General features: G+C 40.6%; 1 protein-coding gene across 3 annotated transcripts in view; it reads right to left on the bottom strand.

The window, feature by feature from the left end:
• Scai (suppressor of cancer cell invasion) overlaps positions 1-21,424 on the bottom strand; it is a 103,822-nt gene that overhangs the window by 60,668 nt on the left and 21,730 nt on the right. Inside the window, exon 1 of one of the 3 annotated variants that reach the window (XM_036186290.1) lies at positions 3,212-3,273. The exons of the other annotated variants lie outside the window; for them this stretch is intronic. The gene's annotated coding sequence lies outside the window, so the exon portion shown is untranslated. Of the gene's footprint in view, positions 1-3,211; positions 3,274-21,424 lie in introns of those variants that run through there. 3 annotated transcript variants of the gene reach the window in all.

Genomic DNA, 21,424 nt, shown 5'->3' with positions numbered 1-21,424 from the left:
GTGTGTGTGTGTGTGTGTGTGTGTGTGTGTGTGTGTGTGTGTAAAACGTTTTACCCATTTCTGATTAGTCCCATCTGGAAATCACACTCTTAAGAGGCTTTCAAACCATTCTTATTGTTTTGAAACAAGGTCTCATGTAACACAGGTTGGATCTTAACTCCTAACTCTGCCATCACCCTCTAACTGCTAGGATTGCAGGTGTGCACCATCACACCTGTAGGACTTAGATACTGTTTCCTTTCTTACTATTTTTAGTAGGTGAATATGGGTTTGATTTACTTCAGATAACTAACAAGGCACGAAAGCTAAATTATGGGTTGGTTATCTGTTTTTTTTTTTTTTAAAGGGGTCTCAAGCTCCTAGGCTCAAGTGATGCTCCTACCACAGCCTCCGGAGTAGATGGAGTCCAGGTAGAAGCCACTGCACTCACTCCAGACTGCCCCCCTCCCTTGCTTCCTGACTACATCTTGGACCAGAGTTTTCATACTTTATATTAGCTGTGAACTTCTTTACAGCCCTCAAAGAATTCCTTTTTGTATACATTGGCTGGAATTAAACCCTATAATTTTTATCCAAAAACCTTGTCTGGAACAATGCCATGCCCTTTTTAAATGACTGCCATTCACTAAATTCAGCCTATCAAAACAGATGTAATCAAAAAGTTAAAATTCTAAATGCAATTCAAATAACTCCAACCTCATGATAAGAGTTTTGACAGCAAATAATGCACTTCGTTATTATTTGGTAAATGCAACCATCTAACTACTAGCAGCTAAATATGGCTGAAGAGGGCCAACACACACAATTATGCTGACTGACCGAATTCTCCATCCACAACCTCACAAGGGCATTTCCAGTCTAGTCCCCATTCCATTCAGTCTTCAGCTTCCTAGAGCACTGTTTTCCTTCTTCCTTTTTCCACAAACAGTCTATGCTTCAGTAACAGCAAATGTCATCCAATCCGTACAGCTCGTCCACACATAGCCAAACACATTCCAGTTGCCATGTATACTACTTTATTTCCATTTTGTTGATTGAGCTGAGCATGCTCCTATTTGAGAACAATCCTTCTATTTATGCATTAACCCTTACATTCCCCCACAGTTATCCAAGGATCTCCTTCTGTTCTAGTAGTGCCACCAACTGTCTCTTCTCTACTGAGTAGTTAAAAATATCAAATGAACTATCATTCCTCCTGACTTCCCTCTTTCCACCAAACAATGCTGCTCCAGCTTTCATGTTAGCCTTTCTATTCTTCGGTGTCTTAGGGTTCTACTGCAGTGAAGAGACACCATGAACACAGAAACTCTTATAAAGGAAAACATATAACTGTGGCTGGCTTACAGTTCAGAGGTTTAGTTCATTATTGCCATGGCAGGAGTCATGTAGTCAAGCAAGTACTGGAGAGGTAGCTGAGAGTTCTATATCTAAATCCACAGGCAGCAGGAAGAGTCAGTGAGCCACTAGGCCTGGCTTGAACTTCTGAAACCTCAAAGCCCACACCCTCAGAGACATACTTCCTCCAACAAGGCCCCATCTATTTCAACAAGGCCCCACTTCCAATAATGCCACTCCCTATGAGTCTATGAGGTCAATTTTTATTCAAACCATTACACAGTGTAACTCTTTAAAAGGCCCAGGGTGGTTCATTCCATTCTGTTTGTCTCAAAACAAATAATTATTTAAAAGACCTGTCTTTCTGGCTGCACTCAATTTGTCTTCCATTCACATCAACTAATCCACTCTGTCCCCTTCATTACAAAAGCACTACTAGTCAGTATTAATGATCTCTATACTAGCAAAGTCAGACAAGCAAGTCTTCACTGATGTTACTTAGCCACATTCAGGAACAGTCTCAGATGATCATATTCTTCCAAGCAATAGAATGTTCTTGACCTTAGATCTGAGACCTCTTTCTCTTCATCACTTATTATAAAGTTGCCCATTATACCCAGTCATGACTTTTTTATTTCCATTTTTTCCCTCCTAAATACAGGATTTTTATATCCCAGATTGCCAGACTGGCCTTGAATCCACTATGTAGCCAGACTGACCTTGAACCAGCAATCTCCTGCATCAGTCTTCCAGGGATTGGGATTATAGGGACATGACACCAAGTCTGGTTATGCTCATGGCTTTAAATATCAAATATATACACTAACAACTCCCAAGATTTTAAGCTGCATGTTAGACTTCTTGCCTTATTTGTTTCCTTTTTTACAACTTCCTACTTGACATCTGTGGGGATGGCCAACTGGTGCTGACAGCTTACAATATTGGAAACTGAATCCCAACTACGCCCCTCCCCCAGACCCCTTCACCCCCCCAAAAAACCCCCCAACCCTGCTCTATTCACGATTTTGCTCATCTCAGTTACGGACTGCACATTTTCATACTGCTCAAGTACAGTGTACTCCTAATACAACAGACAAAGTGATCTCTTAGAAACATGACTGATTCTATCATTTCTCCCATTCTCAGCAGGTCCTCCAAGTCTTTGCCATGGATTTTAAGGTCTCATATGACCAGAACTCTCCTATCATCCTTCATTCCATCATTCCTAGTTCACTCTAGCTAAACAGCTCCTTGCTGCTCTCAAATAAAGAGAGGAATCCACAGGAGTCTGCCTAAGGAGTATTAGGGAATTTGCTAGGATATAAATGGAGGAAATACACTCATGAATACAGAACCGAGTAGACAGCTGAAGTCGTTCTCTGATCTGACCGGGGAGTTAATACACTGGGCAGTTCGATCATACCAGGAAGCAGAAATCAGGGACCTCAAGACCCCTTTCCCTCTCCTTTTTTTTTTTTTTCCTTTTAACAGATGGTTGTGAGCCACCATGTGGTTGCTGGGAATTGAACTCAGGACCTCTGGAAGAGCAGCCAGTGCTCTTAACCTCTGAGCCATCTCTCCAGCCCTCCCTTTCCTTTTAAAAGAGGTCACATACAATGGCAAGAAGCACCACCTCCACCCACCCCCCCCCATAGCCCAAGGTCATAGGAGGAGCAAATACCACCACTACACTCAAACATACCAACACACTACATCCCTTCCACGGCTGCCTTGGTATTTACTGAAATCTCAGTTTAGAATGTTCTTCCCCCTAAGACCTACATATCTAATTCATCATTTCACTCAACATCCAATCAAACCACTTTGTCAGAGAACAACCTTAACTACTTAACATATTATGAATTTACTTACTTACCATCTATCTCCAAATATCCCCAGGAGGAGAGAAACTTTGTTTTAAAATTTCCTTATCTCCAGTGTCAGACAGTAGTTGATTAAATTCTTGGTTGCCAGGCAGGGTGGTGCATGCGTTTAATCCCAGCACTCAGAGGTGGGCAAAGCCTGTTGGGGCAACTACAGTAGCAAATTCAGCTGGACAAAAACTGAAAAACATACACAACCAGGTACTCCAGCCTGATACTGAGCAACTCTGCTAGGACAGCAGCTCCAGGGCTTGCAAGGCAATCAGTGATGGCTACTGTCAGAACAGAATCTCAGCAGCTTCTCTGGCCAAATCCTACTTTATTCCTGCCATGTCCACAGTGCTTAAAACAATGGGTACTATTTAACAGCTCATACAACAAATTCTGTCTCAAATTCTGCTTCCTAGAGACCCAGCCTGTGCACAATTAAAATAAAATGTGTGCTTGTTGAAACTAAAAACCAACCAAACCAACATCCTTGTAAAATACAAAGTGGCAATGTCTACAAATGGTTCTGTGATTCTATAGAAACAGTTGCATAACAGTCTCCTATGTTAGCTGGGCACAAGACCAAGCAGAATAAAACTATTTTATCTTGCATCCAGGGGAGGCCATGAAACTAAATCACAGCTAATGGGACTTGAGCTGAAGTAACATATAATTTCCAGAACTGGTCCTTAGCAGAATCAATGTGTTCTTTCCTGCCTTTTCCCTCTGTCTTCTAACAGGATATGAACATCATTTTGAATATTATGGACTACACAGTTCTGGGCAACAACCCTGTGATAGCACAGCAGTGCAAAGAGAAGCAGCCCAAATCTCTGTGGAACCACCACAATAGTTAGCCCTGGAGAGTTTAAAGTCAATTTGTACATTTCAAAAACCAAGTCTCTGGCTTCAAATCTTCATTTGCTGTCAGCCACAACTACAGCCAGAAACTGTCCACATTTCTTCCAACTCCAAGCTCTCACTCTTACACCCAGTACGTGCAGTCTCTGTAAGGTAACTTCATGCAGGGCCTAGGTACTTCCTGACCTACCCTTCCCTCCATTGGAGGTCCGAGGACACAGAACAGCAAAGAACCACAGGCTCTATTTCCTTTCTTTGGTTACTGACTTAACTCCAGCTGCCTCACTGGCTTTTCTTTCTTTTTTAAAAAAGATTTATTTATTTATTATGTATACAGCATGTATGACTGCAGGCCAGAAGAGGGCACCAGATCTCATTACAGATGGTTGTGAGTCACCATGTGGTTGCTGGGAATTGAACTCAGGTTCTCTGGAAGAGCAGTCTTAACCTCTGAGCCATCTCTCCAGGCCCTGCAACTGGTTTTTCTTGATGTCACACCTCTGCTTGGGGTCCAGCCTCAGTCTTCCCCCAGTCCTACTTTCTTCCTCTCTGAAACTCTTTCTAGCAAGTCATTTTCCTATGAATATCAAGGTCTGATTCTGCTCAGCCTGAGGACTTTGCCTTCCACTCCATTGTCTAGGGTTCTTCACAGTAAACAACTACACGCCATTTCAAATCCTTTTTTTTTTTTTTTTTGCATATCAAACACTGCTTAAATGAAAATGGGATTCTACAATATAAACTATGCAACTTGTACTTGTCATTTAAAATACATCTTGGATCATATGATTTATGTATTTGTGTAGATATACATGCATATTAAATGTAGATAAAATGTATTAACTTTCTAGTTCAGTAAATACCTGAGTTTAAAGTCCTAAAATATATTAAAATGATTGTATACAAAATCATATTATCATATTTAAGTATTTTAGATTGAGATATGTATGATTTTCATCAAAAAAATGTTCTTCCTCTGAATCTTGTGGTTCAGTGAGGAAAGAAGAAAAGAAGTGATGCTGGGTATCGCAGTACACTGTGCGGTGGTTTGAAAGAACATGGCCCCAAAGGGAGTGTCTCCTATGCTCAAGACACTGCTTAGTGTCACAGACCACTTCCTGTTGCCTGCAAGATATAGGACTATCAGCTTTTTCTCCAGCACCATGTCTGCCTGCATGCTGCCATGTTCTACCACAATCACTATAATTTCTGAATTCCTAAAACGAGGCAGTGAGATACAGAAAGACGCAATGCTGGTAAGCTGAGAAAGAGGGCAGGTCAGGCGTGGGAGAGAATGACTGTGGTAGTGTTTTTCCTATTAGTGCACTGTGAAGGGATGTCTCCAATCAAGTTATTAAATGTTCATTCTGTCTGTGGTTAATAGCTAAAGCAATTACTCAGGCTAGAACCAGAGATATAAGGGGCAGGTTGCTGTTTTAATACTTTAAATAATTCCTGGGTTTGTAGAGATGTGTCCTATTCCTCAATCAGCAAGCACATTTACAACAGCAAGACTCTCCTTCCTGCTTCCAATTCTTAAAAAAAAAAAAAAAAAAGCAACACAAAACCAAGGACTGGAGTGGCTAATCTTTATATCAACTTGACACAAGGTAAGAGTCCTTTTGGAAGAGGGACTGTCAACTGAGAAAATGCTTCCATCAGATTGGCCTGTGAGTAAATCTGTGGTGTATTTTCTTTTTTTTTTTGGGGGGGGGGTTGAGACAGGGTTTCTCTGTGTACCTTTGATGCTTTTCCTGGAACTCATTCTGTAGCCCAGACTGGTCTTGAACTCACAGAGACCCACCTGCCTCTGCCTCCGAGTGCTGGGATTAAAGGAGTGCACCACCACTGCCCAGTTATAGTGTATTTTCTTAGTGATTGATGTTGGAGGGCCAGCCATTATGTATGGAGCCATCACTGGGCTGGTGTCATGGGTTCCATAAAAAGCAAGTTCAGCAGCCATGGGGAACAGGCCTACTAGCAGCACTTCGCCATGGCCTCTGCACCAGTTCCTGCCCTAACTTCCTTTGATGATGGACTGTCCTGAGAAGTATAAGACTAAATAAACTCTTCCCCTCAAGTTGCTTTTGGTCATGGAATTTAAACACAGTAATAGAAACCCAAACTAATACATTGCCCTTGTAAAAGACCTGAGTTTGTGTCCTAGTACCCACAGGGCAGATTCACAGGGAATCTTACCTCTTCTGGTCTTCTTGGACACTGCATGAATGTGGTGCACAGACACAGATGCTGTAGGCAAATCACCCATACTTATAAAATTTAAAAAAGTTTAAAAAATTAAAATGAAAAATATATTGTTGGAACACAGTCCAAGAATGGAGTTTCTTCAAAAACATAGACTTGTTCTTGGATTATGTTTTCGTGTCCCTCACAGGTGTAGTAGATAGGAGTGAATTTACTTCAGATTATTCATTACAACTGGCTATTGCTATTTGGTTATATGTCTTCATGAACAAACATGTCTGTCATATGCAGCTTGTACTTGTACACTTTACTCAGGTGACTCCTCTTAACCCTCAGTTAAGTATAAATTGGCCGATGCTCTGAATAAAGTTGGCTACTGCAGGACACGTTAGTTTGCCTCTTTTATAATCTCCATCATTCTTCCAGAGTCTCTCATTTCCACTGCCTCTAGAGCAGTGACAAATACACATTTCCATATGTAAAGAATAGAAAAAAAACATATTCAGATAGTCCCTAAGTTACACTAAGCACAATGTAATTCCTACGGATTAATTAATTAATTAATTTTTTGTGCATTGGTGTTTTTGCCTGCACATTTCTCTGTGAGGGTGTCAGATCTTAGAGTTACAGACAGTTGTGAGCTGCCATGTGGGTGCTGGGAATTGAACCCAGGTCCTCTGGAAGAGTAGCCAATGCTCTTAACCACTGAGCCATCTCTCCAGCCTATATATTTATTTATTTTGAGGCAGGGTTTCTCTGTGTAGCACTGGCTGTTCTGGAAGTCACTCTGTAGATCAGACTGGCCTTGAACTCAGAGATCCGCCTGTCTCTGCCTCCTGAGTGATTAAAGGGGTGCTCCGCCACCTCCTGGCTCAGAATTTAGCTAAGAAAAGCTTTTGCTTCACAAAGTATAAGTACTATCATTAGTACCTTGGCTTACGTTCTACCTGAATTTGAATGCTCCAAGATTGCACACGGAGAAATTCCTCCTCCTCCTCCTCCTCCTCCTCCTCCTCCTCCTCGAAAACTCTGCAGAGGATTCTGCAGTTGGCCTTAGGGGGCCACTGTCGTGGCTGAGGTAAAGCTGAAGACAAGGAGTGGATCCCCGTCACGAAGCTTGGCTGCCTGGTTAAGGACATGAAGATCAAGTTCCTGGAGGAGAGATCTACCTGTTCCCCTTCCCATTAAGGAGTCCGAGATCATCGACTTTTTCCTGGGCGCATCCCTAAAGGGTGAGGTTCTAAAGCTCATGCAGTGCAGAAGCCGACTTGGGCTGGCCTGCGGACCAGATTCAAGGCTTTTGTTGCTATTGGGGACTACAGTGGTCATGTTGGTCTTGGTGTTAAGTGCTCCAAGGAAGTAGCCACTGCCATCAGAGGGGCCATCATCTTGGCCAAGCTGTCCATTGTCCCTGTGTGGAGAGGCTACTGGGGGAACAAGATTGGCAAGCCCCACACTGTGCCGTGCAAAGTGACAGTCCACTGTGGTGCGTCTCATCCCTGCCCCCAGAGGCATTGGCATCATCTGTGCTCTTGTGCCTAAGAAGTTACTGATGATGGTCGGTATTGATGACTGCTACACATCAGCCAGGGGCTGCACTGCCACCCTGGGCAACTTTGCCAAGGCCACCTTTGATGCCATCTCCAAGACCTACAGCTACCTGACCCCCGACCTCTGGAAAGAAACTGTGTTCACTAAATCTCCTTATCAGGAATTCACTGACCATCTTGTAAAAACCCATACCAGAGTATCTGTTCAGAGGACCCAGGCTCCAGCTATGGCCACCACATAAGAGTTTTTATACAAGAAAAATAAAGTGAATTAAATCTGTTTAAAAAAAAATTATATTTCTGTTAATAAGGTATGCTAAATTCTTCTTCTTCTTCTTCTTCTTCTTCTTCTTCTTCTTCTTCTTCTTCTTCTTCTTCTCCTTCTTCTTCCTCCTCCTCCTCTTCTTCTTTTTTGGGTATTTCTGAGAGAGGATTATACTTTGTAATATAGGTTACTGTCAATACTTTCTTTTATGTACTGGGACTACAGGAATCAATCTGGGGATGCTGAATTATTCTTATAATACTTGCCATTTTACTTAGCAAGATGTCTTTAAAGTTTACTCAGTTGCATCTGCCAGCATTTAATTTCTTTTTACAACAGGGTATGGTTGAATGTGTACACTATTTTGTGTATAAATTCATTCATGGATGGACATTTGAGTTGTTTTATACTTTTGGCTACTGTGACTAATATTGCTGCACAAACTGATGCGTAATATATTTGAATCTCAGCTTTCTATTTTTGGGTCATGAGGCAAATCTGTCACTCTAGGCAGAAAAAAAACAACAAGAATACAGGCCACGAGTCAACCTTCCTGGTGAGTCTAAGCAACAGCAGGAAGGTCAGGTGTAACAGAAGTGTGACACCTGAGCTGCTGAGGAAGAAGAAGGTGCTAGGAGAGCTGGTTTGTATCAGGTTTCCTGGAATTGTGTACTAAGGGAACTGAGGAGCCACAGGGGCATTCTAAACAGAGGGCTGATTCAGATGTACATTTCCAATTTGATGATTCCCAGCATTTCTACTACCTGATACAACCTTTTGAATGAACTGAGAAAAGTATCTGAGATCTGGTAATAAATAAGCCAGTGCCCTGAATTCCATGGCTTTCTCTTAGACTGTTTCCCTGTTTCTGTGGGCAGTGATTTTCAGTCCTTTCCCACATAATTTCCACTACTCCAAACACTGTTAAATGCATTGATATAACCTAAGATCCAAATTAAAGTTCGATTTTTATCAGTTAGTTGGCAGATTTTTTTTTAGAGTTTATAGCTTGTTTGTTTTTGCTGATGTTTTTGGGACAGGTTCTCAGTATATATAGCACTACTTGGTCTGGAACTTACCGAACATACTACCTGTCTCTGCCTTCCAAGTGCTGGGCTTAAAGAAGTATGTCATCATGCCATGCAGTCGGCAATTTTTTAAATAAAAGGAATCAGAAGTAATACTAATATCTGCAATAATAACAACTATAATCACCCAAACTTGGGTCTATATTCCATGCACTGAAGAAAAGCACTTCATACATATTCATAAAACTAGGACTGGGACTGGCCTCTACCACAGAGCCGAATGCTTCCTTAGCCAGGCAGCACTGCTTCATTTCTTCAATTACTCCCCAAAGCGCAATCCTCTCAGGTCTTCCTCAGGTCCACATAATTAGAGGACAACTCAAGGTCAACTGTAACTCGTGGTCTCCGTATCAAAGCACACACTATTTTTTCTAAGAATCCTAGAGCTGGACAGAAGCCAGAGTTATATACTTGGCTCTAAGGCTGCAGGCACATCTCTATAATCCATTCGAGACAGATGGATATTTTCTATTTTTAATGACATCCAGGAAAGGAAATTCTTGCCCACTAAATTTAGATTGTGAGCCAAGGAAGGAAGCACATCCCATTTTATGCTCCATATAGCTACACCATCACATGGATCCTGAACACTATTGTCACAACTAAAATTACACTTACTAATTACAATCCAAAAATGAGGCTGGTCACTAGAAAGGGATTCCAACTGACAAGAGAACACAATAGTTCTATTCCAAAACACAATGGAGATGATACTGCAACAACTGTCACTACTATCTAAAAACTTACCTCTCACAAGTAACTGGAAAAATGACAGTGCCCAGTATGGTGCTTGTTACATAGTTATAACCAGACTTAAAAAATGAACTTCAAGCCAGGCACTGTAGTGTAGACATTTAATATCAGCATTCAGGAGGCAGGTGGATCTCTGTGAGTTCGAAGTTAGCCCCTGCTGTAGAACAATCTTTTTGTACACTGTGAATATGTATTACTCTCAGTGGTTAATAAAGAGCTGGCTGGCCAATAGCTAGGCCAGAAAAAGGTTAGGTGGGACTTACAGTAAAAAAGAGAGCACAGAGAAAAAGGGTGGAGTCTCAGAGGAAGCAAGATAAACATGTGTGCTGAAAAAAGGTACTGCCATGTGACAGAGCATAGATAAGAAATACTTGTTAATTTAAGGTGTAAGAGCTAGTTAGTAACAAGCATGACTGAGCATTTATAATTAATATTAAGTCTCTGTGTGGTTATTTGGCAGCTGGCTGGCAGTCTGGACCCCCCCCCCCCAAAAAAAAAGCAAAACAAAACAAAGCACTGCCTACAAATGGTGCCCAAAATCTGACAATGTATATCCACATAAAACCCAAGAAAGCTTAAGAAAAGGTTCCAAACACACAAAACACAAAGTAAAACACAGTTTCCAAGTCTCACAATCTTTCACCGGGGCCCTAAATACAAAGAGGCATCTCCTGGCCACTGCCTGTGGGCTTGAGCCATCAGCATGATGATGAGCTAAGCCACATGGTAAGTTCAAGGTTTTGCTCATGCAAATAGAAAAGATTACAATATGAAGTAAAGACAGTTTCAGATGGAAAAAAGAACCTCTAAACGAGTTACAGTATATTAAAAAATGTACATAGGTTTGGGAGAGAAGATAGAAAGAGTATTGTGGTGATATTTTATTTGTATGTTAATAAAGTTTGCCTGGAGATCAGAGGTCATAGCCAGCCATAAACAAGTCAGGTGGTGGTAGCACACATCCTTAATCTGATCACATGGCAGGCAGAGTTTCTGTGTGTTCAAGGACACAGCCTTTAATCCCAGTACCAACCAGAGAGACCTGGAGGTCTATACAGACAGGCAGTAATGAGGAAGTGAGGTGGCTGGGCTAAGAGCCAATGAGAAGGCAGAACAGCAAGGCAATAAAGGCGCAGGTTAGACAGGAAGAAGCTGGTTCTCTTGGGAAGCTTAGGTGGCATGGTGAGCCAAGGTTCGTTGGTGGCTATCATTATTTCTCTCACCTCTATGGCTTTCACTCCTGTATTTGGCTCTGTGTTTCTTATTTAATAAGACTGTTTAGAAATTCACCCACAGGGTATAGACAGTCATAGAAAAAAAGTAAGTAGTTTAAAAATAATAGTAAAGTCTTTAAAGAGAAAAGTAAAATAATAATAAAAAATAAGTCACATAGAGATGGAAAATACACAGCGAGTTTGGATCTTGTATGTTATTGCGTTGTCTTCAAATTTTTGATTGCTGATAAATGAGTGGTAGTTGCTAAGACATTGGATTATGGAAGTTGATAGATTAAATCAACCTATATATTTAAAAAATACCTTGACTTCAAAATGGAAGTGAAAAGGTGTGTTGCTTTGGGGAAGAGGTTAAACTTTTGTTCCCACAGAAAATGGAAGGCTGTGGATTCATTCAGCATTGATGAAGATCAAGTTTAATCAAGGAAGACCCCCTGAAAATCCTGGCTACAGACATAAACCTAAGAAAAACTACAAAACATATAATGTATATTTTACCTGCTCAAACATAAAACAAACCATCTTTGGCTGACTTGTGTACAATGCACAGTGCATACTTATTTAATGCAGATGTGATTGTTACCTTTAAAAGTTTATGTATTTTCAGAGCAAGGGGACCAGTAATAAAATGAATGGCCCAGGTGATCCAGTATCTCAGAACACCTCTGTTGCAGTTTCTTCAGAGTTCTACTTCCAGAACAACTTCAAGGCTGTTGGCTGAGATGATCCAGCCTCACAGACTACTCCAGGCAGGACTTAAGAATTATTCTGATTTTCTCAAGGTTCCCCCAAAGATGCCAGTGCCCTCAGACAACAGGAAGCAGTCTAGAAAAAACAAGGCCCACATTCCCAAAATATGGGTTATGGATGTTTGTTATCATTGAGGGAGGTTGGTTACAAGTTGTTATTGGTCATGGTCAGGAAAAACGCTAAACAAAGGAGTTAAATTCAAAGATCTCTTGCTAAAGGAAAAAAGGATATAATATAGAAATGATGAGATAGATGAAAAGTATAGATTATTGAATCTACTTTATTCCAAAAAGCAACTATTAATCTCAAAAAAATTTACCTTGGTATGGATTTTGGTTTATTGATACAAATTTAAAGTTATTTTTGTTATACTGTATTATGTTTCTATTCTCGTTTGGAGTATTTGTGCTTATGCAGCTCATTTTAAAACATAATGTATAGTTAAGAAATACAGGTTAGTAGTTAGTCATCTATAATAAACTATAAAAAACATATTAGGTATGTTTTCAAGGTTAAACAGATATATTTAGATAGATGGTCTTCAAATACTTTAAAGACCTAAAGAATGTGGCATTTAAGGTGTTTAATAACCTAAGGTTTTTCATGACAGTGAGACATGTCTGGTCTGTTCCTGACAGCACCAATTTACTTCAAAAGAAAATGATGGGCACCAAAAAAAAAAAAACTCTGTATGGAATTTGCTTTCTTTATAGCAAAAGCTAGTCACTGGGCAAAGAAACTGCCCTTGCCTCAATTGCTGACAGTATACTGTCCAAACTAAACCAGCAGGACACAAAAGAAAGTGAATACTAAACTTTGCCAAGACAGGGTAAAACAGTCCTTCAAAATTCCCTGCTTTTCAGAAATGTCTGTTACAATACTAGGCCTATAGGCCAAAGATGGATGCCCCAATATTACAGAAGAATTCTGAATTATTGTCCAGGCAGCCAGATGTCCCTGTTGTTATTAAACCCTCGTGGGGTCTTTGATGAAGTTAAAGACTAAATAGTTAGACTAAGTTTTAGACTAGTGTTAGAAGTTAACGACTAAATAGTAAAACTAAGTTTTACTTAGTTATGATAAAAAGTAAATTAGGTATAAAACTCCATACTCACAAAGATAAGATAGATAGTAGAGTATTTTCTCTAAATTTGTCAAATACAAATGGACTGGATATTTTAACTGTAATTCTTACTTAGTAATTGTTTTTGTTTTATATAGTTTTACTATGATAAAGTTAAAACCTTCCTATTTAATTAGACAAAAAGGGGAAAAATGCTGTAAAACACTCTTTTCCTAAAAATTTTATTTATTTATTTATTTGTTTGTTTGTTTGTTAATGCCAAATGCTATTTATTAAAGGAAGGAGGAGGTCTTGAATACAGGCTTACAGCACAATGGGAGAACCCTGGAGGGCAGAAGTTCGCTTTGATGTTTTACAATCTTGCATCTAAGCTGTTAATGCCTAATATGCCGGATACACGGACAAGGAACTTCCCTTAAGCATTAAGGAGGGTGGAACCCGGCAGGGAATTAGCATAGGGAGGATATCAAGGTCAAGGTCAGCAAGCAAGACAACAATTACCCAAAACAGGGGCCAGGGCCCTACAGGTCCCCCCTTTTACTAAAAAATGAGCTTCTGACTTAGGTTGCATGGGACGTCAGCAGGTCACCTTACTCATCATAGAGATGCCTGCCCAGGCCACACGGGCACTCTGTCTTAGGTTGGTGAGTGCCCCCCCAGGCATTATCTGTCTCTGAATACTCATTATTATGCAGGCTCAATCGTGGGAATACTCTTTTTGCACACTGTGAATACATATTTCTCTCATTGGCTAATAAAGAGCTGACCGACCTGGGGCTGGAGAGATGGCTCAGAGGTTAAGAGCACTGCTCACTCTTCCTAAGGTCCTGAGTTCAATTCCCAGCAACCACATGGTGGCTTACAACCATCTGTAATGAGATCTGGTGCCCTCTTCTGGCCTGCAGGGATATGTGCAGACAGAACACTGTATATATAACAAATAAATCTTAAAAAGGTACTGCCATGTGACAGAGCATAGATAAGAAATATGGGTTAATTTAAATTGTAAGAGCTAGTTAGTAACAAGCCTAAGTTATTAGTCTAGCCTTTATAATTAGCATTAAGTCTGTATGGTTATTTGGGAGCTGGCTGTCAGTCCTAACAAAAAAACTCCACCTACTCTGGTCTAGTCTACACAGGCAATTCCAGGATGGCCAGGGCTACACAGTGAGACTCTAGTCTTTTTTTCCTATTGCAGTGATCAAATACCTTGACAAAAGCAACTTGGGGAGGACAGAGTTCACTTTGCTTACAAGTCCTTAACATAGTACATAATTGAGGGAAGTCAGGTCTGGAACTCAAGGTAGGAGCTGATGCAGAGGCCATGGAGGAGTGCTGCTTATTGGCTTGCTCCCAATGGCTTGCTAAGTCTTTCTTATAGCACCCAGGACCAACAGCCTGGGATGGCACTGCTGGGCCCTCTCAAATGAAAAATTCTCAATCAAGAAAATGCACCACAAGCTTGCCATAGGCCAATGTAGAAGGGGCATTTTCTCAACTGAAATGTTCTCTCTTCAAAAATGACTCTAGCATGTGTCAAACTGACATAAAAACTAGCACAGAATCTGTCTCAAAAACAAAAAAATGAACAAACAGAAAGTTAACTCTAAACCCTAATACAAAGACTAATGAATGCAACATAGTCTTGCTGTAAATTTAAATATCTCTCAGCTTTGTCTTTTAAAGGTTTATTTTATTCTTTCATTTAAAATATTTTATTTGCCGGGCAGTGGTGGCGCATGCCTTTAATCCCAGCACTTGGGAGCAGAGCCAGGCAGATCTCTGTGAGTTCGAGGCCAGCCTGGGCTACCAAGTGAGTTGCAGCAAAGGCGCAAAGCTACACAGAGAAACTATGTCTCGAAAAACAAACAAACAAACAAAATTTATTCATTTACATACCAATCAGAGGTTTATTTTATTCGTGTATGTGTGTGTGTGTGTGTGTGTGTGTGTGTGTGTGTGTGTGTATTGGTACAGGTATTAGCAGAGATCAGAAGATGATGTAGGCGTCTCAGGGGCTGAAACTATATAGGAGGTTGCAAGCTGCCACATTCATGATCAGAGAACCAAACTCATAAGCTTCTGCAAAAGCAGTATGCACTCTAAACCACTAAGCCTCCTCTCCAACCCTTAGCTCTAGGCTTTAGAATCCAAATACTTAATAATCTCCCAAAAGATTTTAGTTTAATTCTAGCTGTTAAATCATATTCTGTCAGATCTTACCACATTAAAGGCAAAACAAACAAAACTCACAAATTCTGTGAAACAGAGATTTCTAATAGTGTGTTTAACTGAGGGGGAATTCTTTACACTATTAGCTATGATGGCTAAAACAGAATTTTCTTCCATAAATTACTAGTTACAGCTGACACAAAAGTTAAATCAGTACTAAGTAAAATATTTCCAAATTCATAAGACATGGTGGCAACATGCCTTTAGTCCCTAGCACTCTGAAGACTGACAGGTGGATTTCTGTGATTTCCAGGATAGCCAGGGCTACATAGAGAGACCCTGTCACAACAAAGCAAAACAAAACCAACCAACCAACCAACCAACCAACCAAATCCAAACTAACCACTGAGCTTACATTTCCTCAAAGTTAGGATGGCTACAGAAACATGGTGGTTTCTAAAAGCATGAGCTCCAGTCAGATTATGTCAAATTATTTCACCATTTTATAATGTTCCAAATATTGCAAAGTGATCTCCTAAACATTAAAATGTGGCAGACCAGCAATAAATTCAAGTTGATAAAGTTAAAGTAATGTTCATATATTACAACAGTAATACTGGTTTTAAAAACCTGAGTTTTTCAACTAGCTTTGTGAATTCTAAATTTTTTTTTAATTATTATTATTTTGTTTATGTGTGCACAAGGGTATGTGTGAGTGCCATGTCATACATGTAAAAGTTAAGAGGCCAACTTGCAAAATTCAGTTCTTCCACCATGTGGGTCCTGGGAATTGAATTCTGGGAATCAGGCTTAGTGGCAAATGCCTTTACCCACTAAGCCATATAGCCAGACTAAGATTACTTACTCCTCTTCCCCTCTACAACATGGAGCTAAAGGGCCCATTGAGTTACATCCCTAGGATGCCAAGATTATTTCTTCAAGAGATCTGTTTTGAGGGCTAGAGAGATGGCTCAATGCTATACTTCCAGAGGTCCTAGGTTTGATTCCTAGCACCCCGCCATGGTAACTTATACCCATTTTTAATTCCAGTCACAGGGGATGCGATGCTCTCTTCTGGCTTCCTTGGCATCTGTACTCATATGCACATACATATAAATACACTCACAGACTCACAGAGTAAATAAATAAATAAAACCTTATGAAAAATATTTAAGACCCATAGTTTCAACTCATTAGTCTCAATTTATTTATTTTATTATTTATTTATTTATTTAAAATTTTATTTATTTATTATGTATACAGAAGAGGGCACCAGATCTCATTACAGATGGTTTTGAGCCACCATATGGGTGCTGGGAATTGAACTCAGGACCTCTGGAAGAGCAGTCAGTGCTCTCAACCTCTGAGCCATCTCTCCAGCCCCTCAATTTATTTTTTAACCTCAACATCTTTCTCCATTAATAAGCCATTGTAAAAAAAGTAAATAAACATTCAAAACCGAAATAGGGCCAGACAGATGGCTCAACCGGTTAAGGCACTTACTGCACATGCCTGACAATATAAGTTCAAGCCCTAGAACCCACATAAAGGAAGGAGAGAGCTGACTTCCTGTCAGCTCTCCTCTGAGTTCTACCCTTGCACTGTGACACTCCCCACCCCTGGAAAAATAAAAGGTAAAGTTCTTTTGTTTTTGTTTTTGTTTTTATAAAACTAGAAAAAAAAAAACAGAAAGAACTAGTCTTTCCTTAAAAACTTCAACATAAACCTAAGTATGTTTGAGCCCAATTCACATCATCTACTTGGCCTTAGATGGTCCAAAGTTTTATCAGACACCAGAATCTGCCCCCATTTAAGAAAGGACAAAGAGAATGCAATTTTTTTGTTTGTTTAAATTACTTTCTTTTTTGAGACAAGTTCAGGCTGGTCTCCAATTCTCGATCTTTCTGCTTCAGCCTCTTAGGTGCTGGGATTTTTGGTGTAGGCTGAGAGTATACAACTTAAACATATATATCATGATGATAACAGTCTAAAATACAGGACTGGAAAATGAGCTCATTACACAATACATGACCATGTATAAGCCATTTGTCCTCACAGAAAAGCACATTGGATCAAAGCTGAAAATGGAAAGTTCAACAATCCTATAATTTTCCAAAATGAAAACAGTACATAGCTTAACTAGGCAATGTGCCTAGCCATTAAAAGAAAAAGGCAGGTCAAGTGCGGTAGCACATGCCTTTAATCCCAGCACTTTGGAGGTAGAGGCAGGAGGATCAGAAATTCAAAGTCATCCTCAGTTACAGTTCAAAACTAGCCTAGGGATGCTTTTGTCATACAAGTACACTGAAAGGTAGAGGAGAGAGAATCAGAAGTTAAAGGCTAGCTTTGGCTACATGATTAGAGAAACATACACACACACACACACACACACACACACACACACACACACACACACTCTCTCACACAGATCTTTCGAGCTATCTCAAGGCAAGGCAGGAGCACATGCCCATAATCTTAGTTGGAAAGTAGAAGCAGAAGGATCAGGAATTTCAGGTCATCTTCAGCTGCATAATGAGCTCAGGCCTTGGTTACACAGTAAGTTCAGGACAGTCTATAGGACACCCCAAACAGTAAAAGGAAAAGAAGCAAGGAAAAAAGAAAATACCTCAAACACTTTCACATTTGGCCAAACCAAAAATGAATGAGATAGCTAAACTACAATTTCCAAACGCTGCAACAGTAACAACCAGGCAGGTTGGGGATTTAGCTCAGTGGTAGAGCTCTTGCCTAGCAAGCACAAGGCCACAGGTTTGGTCCTCAGCTCTGGGAAAAAAAAATTCCTGAATAACAACCAGGCAACAGCAGTTCATTTTAAAGTCAAGATAAAAAACTGCCCAGCTCACTGTTCCACCAGCACACCTGGTGCAGGCAAAGAAAATGACTCCCAAGAAAAGTCCCAAGATGTCCTGGATGAAAAGCTGAGACTGAGCATGAGGGCCCCGAAGGTAGCCAGAGAACAAGATTCCCACAGGTCTGTCTACACAGTGAGAAAACATTGGAGCCCCATCTGTGTAAGTTCCTGTCAACACACTGCCCAAGAAAGAAAGAAAAGTGCCAAGGGAAAAGAATATCTGACAGGATCAGAGGAAACAGAGGCTGGAGCCACACAATTCCTCTTTCCACCAGCCAGGTGGGGGAAAGCCTTCTAATCCTTAAGGATTCCACAGTGTCATGCTACAGTAGCAAAGAATAATACGTCCTAGTAATGACAACCCTTCATACTATTCCAGTCCCATTTAATAAAGCTTAAAAATATGACCCAGAAAGGATCAAAATGTTTCTAAGTAATTTACCTGTATCCCGGGTAGACAATGTAAAGAAATGTGTAAGATGGGGAGAGCAAGGAATGGACCCTGGAGTGCTTTCTGGCAGTTGAATGAGAATGTCGCCCATGGGGTCATATGGCTGAATGCTCTGACTGCTTGATAAATAAGGCCGTTTGGCCTATGGCAAAGCAGCTTAGAGGCAGGCAGGAAATCCAAAGAGAGAGACAGGAAGGAGAGAGGTCAGTGAGCCCCCAAGAAACAACATGTAATGGGATGCAGGTAAAGCCACAGAACATGTGGCGATACATAGATTAATAGTTATAGGCTAATTTAAGATATAAGAACTAGCTAGCAAAAAGCTTGAGCCATGGCCATGCAGTTATAATTAATATAAGCTTCTGAGTGGTTATTTTATAGGCAAGCCTCAGGACTGTGGGTGCGTGGTGGGACCTGGAGAAAACTTCCAACTACAAAGTGTGATCTTGTTGGAGGAGGTATGTCACTGGCTTGGAGGTTTCAAAAACCTAAAAGGTTTCTTTCCCAGTTAGCTCTGCCTCCTGCACTCAGATAAGGATGTGAGCTCTCAGCTACTGCACCATACCTGACAGCCTGCTGCCATCCTCCCCATCCATAATGGTCATGGTCTCTAACCCTCTGGAACCATCAGCCACAAATTAAATCTCTCTCTCTTTTTTTTTTAAATGAGTTGCCTTGGTCATAGTGTCTTATCATAGCAACAGAAAAGTAAGCAAGACAGAAATTGGTACCGGGGAGTGGACTATTGCTGTAACAGGTCTGATGATAGTGGTTTTTGTTGTTATTTGTTTGTGTACTAAGGAATGTCAATTTTGGACTAGAAAAGGAGTTGAACCCTGTAAGCCAGGCTCAATGGCCCATCCTAGTAGAAACTTGGAAGACAGTAATGCTGAAAGCAATGTGGGTTATGGAGGCACAGCTTAAGATGTTTCTAATGGGAGCAGTATTATTAGCAACTGGGCTAGAGACCATTTTTGTGATGTTCTGGCAAAGAATGTGGCCGTTTTTGCCTTTGTCCTAAGAATCTACCTGAGAGTAAATTGAAAACTTGTAGACTAATTTTGTTGGCACAGGAAATTTCAATACAACCTAATAGTGACTCTGTCATGTGGTTATTAGTAATCACTCTTACGTAGGTCTACAATGAGAAAAAGAAAGCAGAGCAAAAAGAACTATGAAATATATAGCCTGAGCCAAAAAAAAAAGCATCAGGAAATTTATTGTTGGAGCCAAGGTTTGTGTGGAAAGACAGGAGAGGCTTAATGGAAAATGGAATAAAAGGAGTGGTGCCCTAGGGGCAAGATCCTACCCAGATATTCCTGCAACTGTCAAAGGAAAAGTCCCAAATTATTTTCTCTGCCTAAAAGGCAACTACAAAGAAAAGTTTATGTAAATATTCAAGGAGGATACTAGGCTCCATCCTAAGCAGGCACACAACTTGACAGCTTTGGCCACAAGGTTCTGGCTTCAGAGTCATGAAGGGTACAGGAGAAAAGGGGTTGTGGAATCTTTCTTCATGGTTAAAGAGAGCCTCTGAGGCCAGGAGTGTGTCAAGAGAGTCCTGCATGGAGGTCCTGAGAAGCCATTTAGTGACGCTGTGAAAGTGAAGCCTGAATTTCATTGGAGACCCCAGGATGTTAAAGGTGCAAGAGCCATGGGATATCTGCCAAGGAGAGCTACAGGCAGGGAGTGGAACCAAACTAAGAGAAAGACAAGTTATTTTAGGCAGGAAGGTGGAAGAACAGATGCATCTAAGTCCTTTGACATCAGACATGGAGCTACAGAATTTGGAGTTTGCCCTGCTGCATTTTACTCTTCCTTTGGGTCACTATTTCCAAACTATACCTCAATTCCTCCCTTTTGGAATGGTAATATATATTCATACCACTGTATGGTAAAAATACACTATTTTTTTATTTTTATTTTACAGGGGGTTACAATTAAGAGATTGCCTTGAGGCTTAGACTTTGAAACAGTGTTGAGACTGTAAAATATGATGGAGACTTTTTAAATAGGATTAAATGCGTTTTGCATAATGATATGACTACAAGCCTAGGGGGCAAAGGAGTGGAATGTGGTGATTTGAAGAAGAATAGACCCCATAGGCTCATATATTTGAATGCTTGGTCCCCAACTGATGGAGCTGTTTGGGAAGGATTGGGAGGTGTGGCATTGTTGAATGAGGTATGTCACCGAGGGCAGGTTTCGAGGTCTCAAAAGCCCATTCCATTTCCAGTTAGCTCTGTTTCCTTCTTGTACATAAGTATATAAGTTCTTAGCTACTGGTCCAGCACCATGCCTGCATACTTCCATGCTCCCTCTCATGATGGTTATGGACTCTAACTCTTGAATCATGAGCCCCAAATAAAATACTTTCTTTTATAACTTGCCTTGGTCATGATGTCTTATCATGGCAACAGAAACTAACCAAAACTTACCTCTATAGCCATCTCAAACAAAAACTATACAAGGTATACTAAGAAAAAAAAAGATGAGAGAAAGGTAACAACCCAGTACTGACATTAAAATAGTTATTACACTGTCAGGTATGGTGGTACACACCTATGACCTCAGAAATTGGGAGGCATGAACAGGAGGATTATGAGTTTGAGGCTAGCCTGGGCTATAGAGCAAGAACACATCTCAAATGCCTCAAAAACAGGGGAAAGGGAGGGAACATGGTGTCAAGGTTAACATAACCTAACCAGTCAAGTGGGGAGCATGTACCCTCCACATGACAGATGGAAATCTCATCATGTGGGTTAAATAGGAAAAATACCAGACAACTCTCAGTGGAGAGACATTCTATAGAAACCAGAGTAGTACTCCTCTAAGTATGGCCATCAAGAATAAGAGTTCTAAGCCTGGCATAGTGGTACATACCTTTAATCCCAGCACTCAGGAGGCAGAGGCAGACAGATCTCTGTGAGAC

The sequence above is a fragment of the Onychomys torridus genome, chromosome 4 (assembly GCF_903995425.1).
Source record: "Onychomys torridus chromosome 4, mOncTor1.1, whole genome shotgun sequence".
NCBI lineage: Eukaryota > Metazoa > Chordata > Mammalia > Rodentia > Cricetidae > Onychomys > Onychomys torridus.
This window is presented reverse-complemented; position numbering and strand designations above follow the sequence as displayed.